Raw genomic sequence first — 10,221 nt, forward strand, 5'->3', positions numbered from 1 at the left:
CAAGGTAAATGCGTGGGTTTACAGGGATAGGGCGGGGGAGGGGAACCTGGTTAAGATGCTCTTTCAGAGAGTCGGTGCAGACGTAATGGGTCAAATGGTTTTCTTCTGCACTGTAGGAGTTTTATGGTGTGTGTATATATATATATACATACATTTATATTACATATATATATATATATATATATGTTTATTGATTTTGATAATATGCTATGTTAATGAACGCAAAATCTACCTAACTGATACATTTATTAAAAAGTGAATGTTAATTCTCTATATGAGGTGAGCAATTAAGTTGTCCATTGCCTTGAGCAAGGTTTAACTTGGCAACGAGCAAGCAAATGGTGCAATGCTTTGCAATCCATTAGGCAAGCTGTTCGTTAACAGTCATGAGGTCAAAAAGACCCACAAGTGTTTTGGGTTCGCATGTAGTGAGAGATGGTAGCCCTCATATTGACACACATGCCAATAACTTGTGTGTAGGTTACCATGTTAACAGTCCTACTGCTTCCCCTAAAAAGGTAGCACATAACGACAAACTTCATCAAGCAAACAGACCAGTGTTTATCTCATTCAATGAATCATTTCTGTGAATTCTCAGAGGGCAAACCACAAGCAAGCAGTGATCACAATTTCTGCCCCTTGGTGTAAACAGAATCAGTGTTTGTGTTTAAAAAAAAATGAAAAGCAATCCCACTTTATTTTGCTTAGTGCTATAATGAATCATAGAATCATACACTCTACAGTGCAGAAGGAGGCCATTTGGCCCATCGAGCCTGCACCAACAACAATCCCACCCAAGTCCTGTCCTATCCCCGTAACCCCACATATTTACCCTCCCAATCCCCCTGACATTAAGGGGCAATTTAGCATGACCAATCAACCTAACCCCCACACATTTGGACTGTGGGAGGAAACAGGAGCACCCGGAGGTGACACGGGGAGAACGTGCAAACTCCACACAGACAGTGACCCGAGCCCAGAATTGAACCCGGGTCTCTGGCGCTGTGAAACAACAGTGTTGACCACTGTGCCACCGTGCCGCCCATGTGAGGTTTTAGAAGATGGTTATTGTGTTGATGAGATTACCGTTATGAGTGAATTGGAGAGGGTATATAGATTTTGAAACTATTTACAAAGACCGCATGGTAAGTACATTATTCTCTGGGCACAGGATGTCCTGTGTCACGCTCTATTGAAGTCTCTTGGACACTTGATATCATGCTTGCATAATCATTAACATAATTGTCGAACATAACCATTAACCCTTCACTCTACATCTCCCCCGAGTGTAATCTCAAAACTGTTAAATTATTTTGTTTCAACGATTTACAAAACTATTTGCATTCCCGCTATCGTGCCGCAAAAGTTATAACCTCACGGCCAAAAGAGAAAATGCTGGAAAATCTCAGCAGGTCTGGCAGCATCTGTCAGGAGAGAAAAGAGCTGACGTTTCGAGTCCAGATGACCCTTTGTCAATGCTAAAAGGCATAGAAAGTGGGAGAAAGTGATAATTTGCTTCCAAAACCTCACGGGTTGCATCTGTCTGGTGCTTTTACGATTTTCATCTTGAGTATTTTCGGTTAAGGGTGCTGGTCTAAATGGCCTTGATAGTTTTATCTCTCTCCACTTTTCATTCACCTGGGGATGGTATAGTGAACTGGTCACATGGTGCAATCTATATTCCGCTGTAGGTTATCGGAAATGTCCACCCATAACCTGTGGATCATTGTCCAAAACAACCTCATCTGGGAAGCCATGGGTAGAGTAAATATGTTTCAAACCTTTAATCACAGCTTCTGTGCTTCTGGCATAGAGTCTGCTGGGACTCCAGCTATTCACAATATAAACCAATAATTTAGATGAGGGAACTAAATGTAATACCTCCAAATTTGCAGAAGACACAAAGCTGGGTGGGAGGGTGAGCTGTGAGGAGGATGCAGAGATATTCAGTGTGCTTTGGACAAGCAGAGTGGGTGGGCAAATGCATGGCAGATGCAGTACAACATGGATAAATGTGAGGTTATCCATTTTGATAGCAAAAACAGGAAGACAGTTTATTATCTGAATGGCTATAAATTGAGAGAAGAGATTGTGCAGCGAGATCTGGGTGTCCTTGGACACCAGTAGCTGAAGGTAAGCATGCAGGTGCAGCATAGAAACTAGAAACAGGAATATCGCCGCCCAAATCCCCTACCCCTATCCCCGGCCTGGTCAATTGCTGCCCAAACACCCTACTGCCCCCCTCCCCCTGCCACCGACCTTCGAGAGGGCCGCAATAGCCTCTGGTCCTACTGGCGAGGCCATCATGACAGTTCCCCATTGATGGGGCCCATACGTGATCCTCACTGGTGAGGGTCTTCACTGGCAAGGCCGCTGAAGGGCCTGTTCCTGTGCTATATTGTTCTTTGAAGCAAGTGAACTCAGATCATAGAAAGAATCATAGAAATCCGACAGTGCAGAAGGAGGCCATTCGGCCCATCGAGCCTGCACTGACCACAATCCACACCTCGGCCCTATCCCCATAACCCCACACGTTTACCTCGCTAATCCCTCTTACCTAAGCATCCCAGGATGCTAAGGGGCAATTTAGCATAGCCAATCCACCTAACCAGCACATCTTTGGACTGTGGGAGGAAACTGGAGCACCTGGAGGAAACCCACACAGACACAGGGAGAATGTGCAAACTCCACACAGAGAGTGACCCGAGCCGGGAATCGAGCTCAAGTTCTTGGAACTGTGAGGAAGCAGTGCTAACCATTGTGCCACTGCGCCCCCCTGAGATAATAGCGTCCTGGGCTCACAAATAATATTTAATTTCTATTTAAAATTGACTTTGTAGTGAACCATAGATGGTTACCACTATGGGTACTTGTTCATATATTACTCTTGTTACTGTTGGGGTTAGGGTTGGGGTGTTCCACCTGTTATAATTGTTTATGTGGTACACTCCGTTCGGCTCCGCCTTCTTACAGGAGTATAAAGGTCACTGCTACTTCCTAGTAGCCCTTAGTCTGGGATAGTATTGTTAAGTAGTGTGCTCCAATCTTGTTGTGAATAAAAGCCTTTATTCCTGGGTACGTCCGAGCCTCCCGTGTGAATCAATCGCGCATCAATTTTATTCACAACAAAATACCGATCAGCTAACCTTGGATCCGCGTGCCGCTGGGGCGTCGAATACTTTCGACCATTGGTTGAAGTGCTTCGAGGATTACATTGAGGCCTTGACAGCAGTCCAGTCCGACGCCGACAGATTGCGGGTCCTCCACGCCAGGGTGAGCGACACTGTGTATGCAATAATTCGCAATTCCAAAAATTACAAAGATGCCATCGAATTACTCAAGAAGCTGTACAATAAACAGCCGAACGAAATTCATGCTCGTCACCTATTAGCCACTCGACGGCGGCAGCCCGGCGAAACTACGGGACAGTACCTGCGCGAACTCCAACAGCTAGCCAGAGCCTGCAACTGCAAGGAGGTGTCGGCTACTCAATACACCAACGATCTTATTCGGGACGCGTTCGTGGCGGGAATCGGCTCATCCTATATTCGCCTGCGGCTGCTAGAGCAGGGTAACTTGGACCTGGCTAAGACGGTAGAATTGGCCGATGCAATGGAAACGGCCTCCAGAAGTCTCGAAACCTACCCCACCGACCACGTGGGAACATCGTGGCAAGCACAGCCACCGCCTCAACTGTACCCGGCGGCTCCTCGGAACTGCGCGATAATGCTCTCAACTTCAGACCTGACGGCTGCGGCAGCTCCTGGAGGCCCACGGTGCTATTTCTGCGGATTGACGAAGCATCCTCGCCAGAGATGTCCGGCCAGGACGGTGTTTTGCTCCGCCTGTGGAAAGAAAGGGCACTATGCAAAAGTGTGCCGAGCAAAGACCCCTTCCAAGCCCAGCAGTGCTGCGTGTGACTCCCCAGAATCCATCTCCTCGTCTCCGGCCTCGACTATGTCTTCAGCCACGTGCGATCCATTTGGCGCCGCCATTTCCTACGACGACGACGCAAGCCACGTGCTACCTGCGGGTGCCGTCACTTTCAACATTATCGACCACGTGCGATTCGTGGGCGCAGCCATTTTGGTCGACACCGGCCGCAGAAGACCAGCAGGGGTCCTCGTCGTTGGCTATCTCAGCTGCCTGCAGTTACACTCGAGATCCAACAGTGGCGTCAATCATCCTGGACCAGGCCAAGCCTCACAGACTCGACAAGTCCATGATGGACATAGAGGTAAACGGGCGCCTGGCGCATAGCGTGTTTGACAGCAGGAGCACGGAGAGCTTCATCCATCCGGATACAGTGAAACGGTGCGCTCTCCGTGTGCAAACTGTCAGGCAGACAATCTCCATGGCGTCGAGGTCCCGATCTGTCCTCGTTCTTGGGAGCTGTGTGGTAACCTTAACGGTGCGGGGCACAGTCTACGAGAACTTCAGGCTCCTCGTGTTACCGCACCTTTGCGCTCCGGTACTCCTGGGGCTAGACTTTATGGTCCACCTGAAGAGTGTGACCCTGCGGTACGATGGGCCACTCCCTCCACTTTCAGTGGGAGAACAGCTGCCTCCAAATTGTCCAGCGCGCTCCACATGCGGTCTCTCAACACTCAAAATTACCCCGCCTTCCCTATTCGAAAATCTCGTGCCAGGCTGCAAGCCCATCACAACTAAGAGCAGGCGTTACAGCGCTGAGGATCAGATCTTTATTCGATCTGAGGTTCAGCGGCTCCTCAGAGAAGGGGTCATTCAACCTTGCACTAGCCCATGGAGAGCACAAGTCATGGTGGTCAAGACTGGAGACAAGCCCCGGATGGTCATAGACTATAGTCAGACCATTAATAGGTACATGCAGCTGGACGCGTACCCTCTCCCGCGCGTATCTGACATGGTCAACCAGATTGCGCAGTACCGGGTGTTCTCCACCATTGACTTGAAGTCAGCCTACCACCAGCTCCCCATTTGCCCAGAGGACCGCAAATGCACGGCCTTTGAGGCGGATGGCCATCTCTACCACTTCTTAAGAGTCCCTTTCGGCGTCACTAATGGGGTCTCGGTCTTCCAGCGTGAGATGGACCGAATGGTGGACCAAAACGGGCTACGGGCTACCTTCCCGTACCTGGACCACGTCACCATCTGCGGCCATGACCAGCAGGACCACGACGCCAACCTCCAGAAGTTTTTACGCACTGCGACTCTCCTGAACCTGACCTATAACAAGGAGAAGTGCATATTCAGCAAGCACCGCCTAGCAATCCTCGGATACGTGGTGGAAAACGGGGTCATCGGCCCCGATCCAGACCGTATGCGTCCCCTCCTTGAACTTCCCCTACCCACTAGCATCAAAGCACTGAGAAGATGCTTAGGCTTCTTCTCGTACTATGCACAGTGGGTCCCCAATTACGCGGACAAAGCCCGTCCGCTCATCAAGTCTACCTCTTTTCCCCTGATAGCAGAGGCTCGCCTAGCCTTTGAAAGGATAAAAGCCGACATCGCGAAAGCCACGATGCACGCTGTCGATGAGTCCATCCCCTTTCAGGTGGAGAGTGATGCATCTGATTTCGCCCTGGCCGCCACACTTAACCAGGCGGGCAGGCCCGTTGCCTTTTTCTCTCGCACCCTCCAAGGCCCTGAAATTCGGCACTCCTCTGTGGAGAAAGAGGCTCAGGCCATTGTGGAGGCCGTACGGCATTGGCGCCATTATTTGGCTGGCAAACGGTTTACCCTGCTCACGGACCAGCGGTCCGTGGCCTTCATGTTCAACAACACGTAAAAGGGAAAAATTAAGAATGATAAAATCTTGAGGTGGAGAATCGAACTCTCCACCTACAACTATGATATCATGTACCGTCCGGGGAAGCTCAATGAGCCCTCAGATGCCCTGTCGCGTGGAACATGTGCCAGTGTACAGGAGGACCGGTTACAGGCTCTCCACAATGATCTCTGCCATCCGGGGATCACTCGGTGTTTCCATTTTGTAAAGGCTCGGAATCTGCCCTACTCCATAGAGGATGTCAGGTCGATAACTCGAAGCTGCCAGGTATGTGCAGAGTGCAAGCCGCACTTCTACCGGCCTGACAGGGCACACCTCATTAAGGCCACTCGGCCTTTTGAACGACTGAGTGTCGACTTCAAGGGCCCCCTTCCTTCGACAGATCGGAATGTGTATTTCCTCAACGTGGTTGACGAATATTCCCGATTCCCCTTTGCCATCCCCTGTTCTGACATGTCCTCTGCCACGGTCATCAAAGCCCTGTGGAGTCTTTTTACCCTGTTCGGCTACCCCAGTTATATCCACAGTGATAGGGGTTCGTCGTTTATGAGCGACGACTTGAGGCAATACCTGCTCTTTAAAGGAATTGCCTCAAGTAGGACTACGAGTTATAACCCCAGGGGTAACGGACAGGTCGAGAGAGAAAACGCTACAGTCTGGAAGGCTGTTTTACTGGCGTTAAGGTCTAGGGGTCTTCCAGTCTCCCGTTGGCAAGAGGTACTTTCTGATGCGCTCCATTCAATCCGGTCCCTCCTGTGTACGGCAACCAACGCTACCCCACATGAGCGGATGTTTACCTTCCCTAGGAAGTCTTCCTCTGGGACCTCACTGCCGTCTTGGTTGACGTACTCAGGACCTGTCCTCCTGCGGCGGCATGTTAGGGCCCGCAAGTCCGACCCTTTGGTTGAACAGGTCCATCTCCTCCACGCCAACCCTCAATATGCCTATGTGGCATATCCTGACGGGCGAGAGGACACGGTCTCTATCAGAGATCTGGCGCCTGCAAGGGACCTGGAAACCCCCGTCACTCCCGCACCCCTGGTTAGGATTCCTTTGCCCATTCTCTCCCCTCCTGACACGGCGCGGGCAGCATCGGGACCTCAACTTAATCCTCATACTCCCGTGTACAGCTTGCCTGAGTCCAGGAGATTGTCGCCACCTCGAGGTCCACAGGCGTGTGAGGAACTGGAGGAGTCACTGGACACCACCTCGGAGAGAGGGTTGTCACCACGGTCACCAGAACCGGCACTGGAGCCAGTGCTGCTGAGGTCGCAGAGACGGTCCGGACCTCCGATACGGCTGAACTTGTGAACATATGGACAGTTCGTATTGTCTCCTTACCCCACCGGCCTTTGTTTTTTAAAGGAGGGGTGAATGTGGTGAACCATAGATGGTTACCACTATGGATACTTGTACATATGTTACTCTTGTTACTGTTGGGGTTAGGGTTGGGGTGTTCCACCTGTTATAATTATTTATGTGGTACACTCCGTTCGGCTCCGCCTTCTTACAGGAGTATAAAGGTCACTGCTACTTCCTAGTAGCCCTTAGTCTGGGATAGTATTGTTAAGTAGTGTGCTCCAATCTTGTTGTGAATAAAAGCCTTTATTCCCGGGTACGTCCTAGCCTCCCGTGTGAATCAATCGCGCATCAGACTTTAATATTGAAATCAGCCTCGTGCTCGTTTTGGGACGGGTCTGATCTCGCTGGATATCTGGACCCGGTAAGATCTTGAGAGGTGAGAAACTGGGCACTAACCTGATTTTTCGCCTCTCGCATGATCTGACGGGAAGGTAAGATTGTCCCCAAAGAGTAAAATGGCAGGATGTTGCATCAAGGAGTGATCTCTCCTGTCACAGTGCCTACAAAATGGCGCCCAGCTCCAGTGACAGTCCCTAAACCAAAATGGCGAAATCAGCCTGACTGCATTCCGTGTCCTTCAGCTTGGCTTGTCCGATTGCCAGAGTTTGTTTGCAGAGCTCGGTCAGGTACTTGTTATTGATGGGAAATATGCTTCCACCTCAGGGCTGAGTGTCCAATGATGCTATGTAGGCTGGTCGGTCGACTGTAACTCTGGACAGCGTGTCGGCAGTTGTCTGACTTTTCCTTAGCAAGAACTATGTTGCAGAGTCATGGTGCATGAGCATTCGCTGAAAACGCAGTGTCCTTGGTGGCACCTTAGTTATTCCCTTGCGGTTCAGGCAAATAACCGGAGGCCATTGAATTGTAAACCCATTAACTAATCTGAAAGTTTTTCCCAGGCCCAAGGTGGCTGAACATCAGAAGTGTGTTTTTTCAATTGCCAAGTTGATTGCTATAAATTGGAAAAAAAACCTCCTTTAATATGATTAATATTTGGTAACAACTATATATTTGTTGCAGTGCTTTGTTTTTCACCATTGTAGAGCGTTTCTCAGTCTCTGTCAATGACCGAGAAGCAGAATAAATTGTTGTTTTCCTGGCCAACCTCCTGGACTTGTTGAAGATGGCACCAAGCCCCATTGCTGATGCACCATCTGCCACAATTGTTGGCAGATTGGTGTCAGAAGGTGCAAGCGTGTCTGAAGAGATAAGCAGCTTCTTAATCTTGTCAAAAGCATTCTTCCGCTCGACTTCCCAGTACGACTACTGACCATTTCTCCAAAAGGCTTTATAGAATCTCTACAGTGCCATTCGGCCCATCGAGTCTGTACCAACCACAATCCCACCCAGACCCTATTCCCGTAACCCCACAAATTTACCCTGCTAATCCCCCTGACGCTCGGGGCAATTTAGCATAAGCCAATCAACCTAACCCACACATGTTTGAACTGTGGGAGGAAACTGGAGCACCCAGAGGAAACCCACACAGACACGGGGAGAACGTGCAGACTCCACACAGACAGTGACTCGAGGCCAGAATTGAACCCCAGGTCCCTGGTGCTGTGAGGCAGCAGTGCTAATCGCCGTGTCACCGTGTCGCCTGTATGATTCATCCCAAATCTGTCTGCATTGATGGCAGACAGATTCTGGATGAATTTCTTTGATCACCTTGGTCGCACGCCTAAAACTCTGATGGCAGTTATCCCAAATTCACACTTTTCATTCATTCGGAGTCAGGTCTACTTGTTCAAGTACTTTTAACCTTCCAGGATTCCATGATCATCCTCTTCTTTCATAGACCCATGGATGAGCAGATGATGGCTTCTTTGCTTTCAAGGATGGTGGACCCAGTGCGTTGGAAGATTTCTGGTGCAGAGGGTACGCCAAGGAAACGTTGATTGAATCTAAACTGACTGAAGGAAGTGATAGATGTCGTCGGTAACCTTTGATTCTTGGTCATGGGGAATTTGGCATAAGCCAGTGTTGGCATCGAGCCTGGCAGAAAGAGCACTTTTGCACTACTTCACTAGGCTGTCAGGAACAGAACGACCTTATTTAGCTGGGCTGGGTCAACACAGCCTGACTTGGCAGTTCTGGTTTCAGGATTGTCAGAGCTGAGCACTGTTTTGCAGGCACTGGCCGGAATTTTACCGGCACGCCCGCCCGAGGCTCGTAAGATCACGCCCGAGGCCAACGGAGAATGCCGTTCTATGAGCCTCGCCCGCCCCGATTCCGGGGCAGCCATGCTGATAAAATCAGGGCCTCTGTGACATGCTGTAAATTTGCTCTTTGACTTTCTCAATCAGTGAGTGCGGCAGCCTCCTCGGGGTAAATAAACAGACAGAGTTGGCAGCTTGGAGTAGAGTTGATGTGATTCTCAATTTTGAGCTTCCCCAGTCCCCGGAACAACCTAAGAAATTTATTTCTAAATACGGCTCCCCTGTCTTCCTGTGTTATATCATCGACCCTTTAAGAATAAGTCCTGAACACACTGCCCTGCTGAGCAGGGAATGCTGCTGATTCTGAAGGATATAGAGAAGTTTAATGAATTAATTTATTTATCTTTATGTCGAAGGTTGTAATTATCTGGGCCTTCACTTTCAGGTCTGTGCCTCCTGACTTTATTTTTGATGGTTGGATCTCAACATTATCAAGCCAGTCCAATCTGTCAGATAAGGTTGCCTTATCAGGAAAGGTTGGACAGATTAGGTTTGCATCCAGCCTGTGACTGGATTCTAGATTTCCTAACCCACAGACCACAGTCAGTAAGGATAGGCAACAACACCTCCTCCACGATTATCCACAAGGCCCCACAAGGCTATATCCTCAGCCTCCTATTGTACTCCTTATACACCTATGACTGTGTGGCCAAATTCCCCTCCAATTCGATTTCCAAGTTCGGTGATGACAGCACCGTAGTGGGTCGGATCTCACACAATGACGAGACGGAGTACAGGCAAGAGACAATCCGGTGAACTGGTGTGATGACAATGATCTCTCCCTCAATGTCAGTAACACAAGGAAACAGTCATCAACTTCAGGAAGCGCAGTGGAGGACATGCCCCTGTCTACATCAACGAGGATGAAGT

Source organism: Mustelus asterias, chromosome 6 (genome assembly GCF_964213995.1).
Source record: "Mustelus asterias chromosome 6, sMusAst1.hap1.1, whole genome shotgun sequence".
NCBI classification, from domain to species: Eukaryota; Metazoa; Chordata; class Chondrichthyes; order Carcharhiniformes; family Triakidae; genus Mustelus; species Mustelus asterias.